At 35.9% G+C, this 5,851-nt stretch overlaps 1 long non-coding RNA gene across 1 annotated transcript; it reads left to right on the forward strand.

Annotated features, from left to right (window-relative positions):
- Positions 1–647: 647 nt before the first annotated feature.
- Positions 648–1,253, forward strand: LOC145114699 (uncharacterized). Its single transcript, XR_013711166.1, has 3 exons — positions 648–808; positions 870–1,032; positions 1,142–1,253. It is a non-coding gene; the product is annotated as an uncharacterized LOC145114699 (long non-coding RNA).
- Positions 1,254–5,851: the final 4,598 nt, after the last annotated feature.

A 5,851-nucleotide genomic window follows, 5' to 3' on the forward strand; every position in this document is an offset into this window, starting at 1 on the left:
GTTCTTTTACATGTAATAGAATTGCAGGGGAACACAGACAACATATTTGACCACAGAGAATCATGGACACGATGAAGCTTAGGTACTGCTTTTCGTGTATTTTTGGATTTGGTGGCTGATAAGGTATGTTTTTTTATCTTCCATTTTCAAGAATTAGATTAACAATAGATCTTTTAATATATATATATATATATATATATATATATATATATATATATATATATATATATATATATAGTAAAAATTGTTGGATTATTCATGTTTGCGGTTTATGGTTGCTGCTACCTTGCTGTTTCTATGGATAAGACCTCCAGAGAGGCTGCTATTTTTAGGCAACTACCATGGTAATCAATTGAAATTATTGGTAGAGATACATAAATATGATATTGAGTTATTTTCATTATTTTCTAAGCTTTGATGATACTTTTTATAATCTAATCAACAATGAATGGCGTATTGCAGATAATAATGTCTACAGTTAGAGAGTGGGCTAGTTTTGAAGGGAGTAAACTTTCACAGGTTCTATTTATTCTCTAAATTCATTATTTGTACGTGTTTTTACCAAAAGCAGTCACACTGTATATTTTTCTTTCATTCTTTTAAAATTAATGCATCATTTTCAGGCTATTGTTGTAAATTATATTGGAAAGTGGAAATCAGTTACTCAAATGACTTCATCATCCATTCTTCATTGATGTGGGTTTTTTCTATTTCTCTACCTGTCGTTTCTCAGGAGGCAACTCAACTTTTTCTTTCATCAGTCGTTGATGAATCTCCAAAGGCATGACATTGATTTCCAAAATTACAGGTTAATTGATTCAATTTCTTTGATTTTTCTTTAATAAGGGTTCTTACAATTGTGTATATAGGTTTGTTTTTTGTCGATTCGGAATCAACAACGGTGTTTGATTCGGTAAGAATGAACTCATTCGGGGTTACATGGGTTTTCTCTTACACCGAAGGGTGAACTGGGCAATAGCTATGTAGAAGACGGAACCTGAAATAGAAATCAGTTCGTCTCACCATTGCTAGGTAACAACTATTATAATCCACCTCATGTTTTCTCAATAAAATTTTGTGGGTCGGAATATACAAAGTTGTTTTTTGATGTTTATTTATGTATCAATTTATGTTGTTGCAGGTGTTTGGAAATCTTCATAAAACATGGGACCCATGGTAATATTTCTTTGTGAAGATAACGTTTTTTCTTATTTTAAATATGCATATAACCTGTGTAACAATCCGAAAATCACGGCATAAAAAATTTTGTTTTTAGATTAATAAATCGTTAATACATATTGCTTCCATAAAACCAGAGTAACCAATATTTAGCAAAACATCATTAAACCAGTGTAATTCACAGAATGCGGAAACATGTGGTGTGTGCACTGCAATTATCCCAAGCTCTTCCATTTGAAAACTGGAGTACCTGAAACATAAACTGAAAACCATAAGCACAAAGCTTAGTGAGTTCCCCAAAATACCATACCAAATACAACCACAGATTATCATGCACATACATATAGTTGCCATGGGCTCCCCCCATGGTCTTGACCTGGAATGTCATGGGCTCCCCCACATGGTCTGATATCCGAGTGTCATGGGCTCCCCCATGGTCTTTACCTGGAATGTCATGGGCTCCCCCACATGGTCTGATATCCAATTGTCACGAGCTCCCCCGAGTTCTTCCATGCAAGTATCACAGAGACAACTAGCATACCACAAAACACGTAATGGGTTGACATTGGTGCCTTCGACCAATGGATATAGTGAGAAGACTCACCTCGCACTGCTGAATCATACAGAACACTCTTGGCTGCTGGCTGACAGATCCACGAACTATCAATAACAAAACAATACCCAATTAACAATTGGGTCCTAATCCATAATCATAACTTCAAAAATGGGGTAAAAAGACCAGTTTACCCCTAACCTAGCCTTGACCAAAAATATGGCCTAAACTATAATCTGAAAGGCCCCAAAGGCCAATTAATCAATCAATGTCCCAATTTTCCAAATTGGGCCCAAGCCTCCACATGGGCCTTACCTTAAGGTTCAACCATCTTTCTAGTCCAAAACATTTGGCATTTCGATGGCCTATTAGCCCAAAATCATCCAAAGCCCAAATATGGCCCAATTTTCCAAATTGGGCCCAAACCTCTCCAATGGACCTTATCCTAAAGCTCAATAATTTCCTTGGTTCAGAAACCTGTTTTCCAGACGTCCACGAAGGCCCACAGCAACATAGTCCAAGAAATGGCCCAACCCGAGGCCCACAATTGCAAAGACCAATCTGACTGAGTACGCAGGGCGTACTCAGCTGTACGCTGCGCGTACTGGCTTGTACGCCCAGCATACTCCCCTCTTAATCCCACTTTTGCCATTAAGCACTTAATGCTTAGCCCATAAGTCCAAACCACATATCTGAGTCCCAAATAACGTCTAGACCCATAAAGTCACTGACTTGGTGACTTTGCATGCCTCAAATGAACCCAAACTCAAAATATAACACTCTACTATCATGAAAATGGCCCCAGCTTATGCATGGATGGATTTAAACTCTAAAGGTGCCAACTTTATGGACCTTGAACCCCAGGAACACTAAGAGGGGCAACTCAAAGCTCCTGGAATGGAATCAAGACCACTAGATCTCATTCTTGGGACCAAAATGAACCAAAACTCATAAATGATAGATCTAAGACATCAATGATCAAGTTCAAAGCTTTATACCTCCAACAAGCTAGAAATGAGACACATAAGCAAGATCCATAAACTCTTCCTTGATTCCCATCCTTGCACCAAGGTCCACCTTCTTAGGAATGGACCAAATACACCAAAAATGGACACCATAAGCTCAAGATGCTACCATGAAGACTTAAGGACGAATTCTAGGGTTTTAGAGGGTGGGGGATGACTTAGGAAATAAAGAAAGAGGCTAACATAATGCTTATATAGGGTACAACCCTAAAATTAGGGTTTTCAATTTGCCCTTCGTACGCCCCACGTACCACCTCGTACGCCCAGCGTACGAGGTCTCGCACCCCGACCCAAACCTCGCACCTACGTTGCGCGTACTCAAAACTACGCCTTGTGTAACCAGCTTCGCAGGGGCGTACCAGGTTTTCCCCAAACCCTAATTCTTCTTAAGGCCAAAACTCTCTCGATACAACTCCGATTCTGACGATCCTTATATCCATATAAAGGAAGAGACGTTCAATACTGATACCAATTCATACTCACCCTAAGATATCCCGAAAGAACATCCGCTTTCCATAAAAACTCGGGTTAATAAATTACCAAAATGCCCTTTTGATTCCGAACACAAACCGAATACCCGCACTATTCGAAATACCTTAACCACTCCAACTGAGTCCAAAACCCAACTTCTCGAGGGTCTGAAGCCTACTAATACCCAGTCCTTTGATCATCAACTCAAAATGGTTACAATGCGAAACAGGATGTTACAACCTGTTTGATGAAAGTCTTGTTAGAACATGAAAGTCTTATGGTACAAGATATTAAAATACCATTTGTTTCCTCCTTACACTATTATGCAGTTATAAGGTTTACCTCACTAATCTGAATCATTACATTCCAGTTTGAGTAAATAAAGTGTACAAACTAATTAACAACTTTGTGGGTAAAAGCTAATTTCTTCTTTTGTATTATTCCATTTCAGTAGCTATGGAAAAAAAGGTTTGTAAAAAATAACCTGATGTTTTTTTTATTCCAACATACCTAGAATCATAGATATGTAAAAACTAACCTTTTTTTGCTATTTTTTACATTTCACCGACCTAAAAATGGTATGTACATTCAAACACGTATTTATATACATACGAGATGGAAACAATCCATTATTTAAGGTATAATCACTTAACCCCTTGATTATCTACTAATTAACAATGTATTCAGTAGCAAATCAATATTTATATATGTGTATCATTTATCTAATAAGGAAAAAGAATCTTATTTAACTAATTTGTCAAAATGGATTCTTAACTTTTTGATTGATGAAAAAAAGAGCAACAATATCGTAGGTGCTTATTGCTTTAACCATCTAACTTCACTAATTCCAACAAAATATTATTTATTAATGTAATTTTAGTTTGTGTAGGAGGCACACTCAAATGTTTGACATGCAATGTTCTGAAGTTATATGGAAATTTTTCAAAATTAGGGCTGCAGAACAACTATTTGATGAGACTACGATGCTATAATAAATTTAAGTATAATGCTATAATATGTAAATTTATGAAAGTATATTCCTATTTCTTGATTTAGCAAAAAACATTTTGCTTTGATAAACTGACCATCCAAACTCGCGTCATTGGCACGGATGACCATCTAGTTTAAACAAATCCATGGATGGAAAAAAAATCATTTTCCCGATGAATATTGAAGAAAAGGATGATTAAATAAACGTTGAGCTCTTAGGAGGAGGGAGTCATTCTCTCCCAACCCACTTCCACATCAGTTTTTTTTTCTCTTTTTTCTTCATTATTCTCAACCCACAACACATGAAAATTCTATCTTTTTCAATCCATTCAACCAACTCAATTAAAAAAATACAAAACAACTAAGGTACAAGTCTTAAAACATATGATACAAAAAAAAAATGAGAGAGAGAAAGTAGAAAGAGATGATGAAACGGGTTAGTAAAACCAATTAAACAACCCACCACTCTCATCCCACTGAAGAGGAAGTGGTATCTTGGAGGTATTAACGGTAGCTCTATTGCTAATTAAGACTTGTACCTTAGTTTTTTTGTATTTTTTTAATTAAGTGGGTTGAAAAAGATATGGTTTCCGTGTGTTGTGGGTTGGAAAAAAAAAAAAAAAAAAAAAAAACCAATATGGTAGTGGATTGAGTGGGTTGGGAAGGAATGACTTTCTCCTCCCTTATCAAGATTCTACTCTTTATCAAGTTAATCTGGAATTTTTGGTACAAAGTTGTCAGCACCCAGTAAAGATAGTTTTTACCTGATAAAGAACATGACTTTAAATAATGGCTGTGAAACACCTATTCCATTCCGTAAATTGATACCATAGCACAGTGACGAGTTTACATTATAGTAAGGTGGGTCCTTTGACCCACCTAAATTTTCAAAACATACAACAAAATATATACCAAAAATATTATGACCTACCTTATAAAATATGAAGGACCTACCTTTTAGTATTTGGCAAAAAAGAGAAGGAAAAAAAATAGATATTAAAATATACTTTATAGTGTTGAGGACAAAAAAAAAGGAAAAAAGAAATACAAACTATAAACAATAAAAGACATGATAATTGGTGGCATGAAGGAGTCTCACATCGACTCCAAAAAGAAAACGGTGAGAGGTTTTCCATTATAAATACACAATTCATTTCTCACTTTTCCACGCCATAAAGTTTGTTGATGTGATACCGACATTACTGCAAGTTTAAGTTGGTTTTTTAAGGAATTAGCACTTTGGGCTACGTTTTTTCACCACTAGTTTTTATACAAGTTGAATTGTATATTTTTCTAGTTGAACCGGTCCAGATGAACCTGGTTTTCTCTTGAATCGGCCCGGTTGAACCTTGTTAGTGAACTAGGTGGTTTTCTATTCTAGACTCGCCACTGCCATAGCATCATAGTTTCTTCGAGAATTCATGGCATTCGTTTTTTATATCTTTAGAGGGTTATGACATTGGGAGCAATTCATGACACTAGATGTTTGTTTGTGATATTAATAAACTTGATGAATAATTTTCATGAGGAGTCGTGTTGATGTTCTTGGGGATAACAGTGTGTCCCAAGAAAAACACGAGCCTATAAGATGTCTTAACTACTTGATTTCACCTCATATAGTTAGTTAATACAA

This window comes from Lactuca virosa, chromosome 5 (assembly GCF_052849685.1).
Source record: "Lactuca virosa cultivar CGN04683 chromosome 5, Lactuca_virosa_CGN04683_v6, whole genome shotgun sequence".
Taxonomy (NCBI): Eukaryota; Viridiplantae; Streptophyta; class Magnoliopsida; order Asterales; family Asteraceae; genus Lactuca; species Lactuca virosa.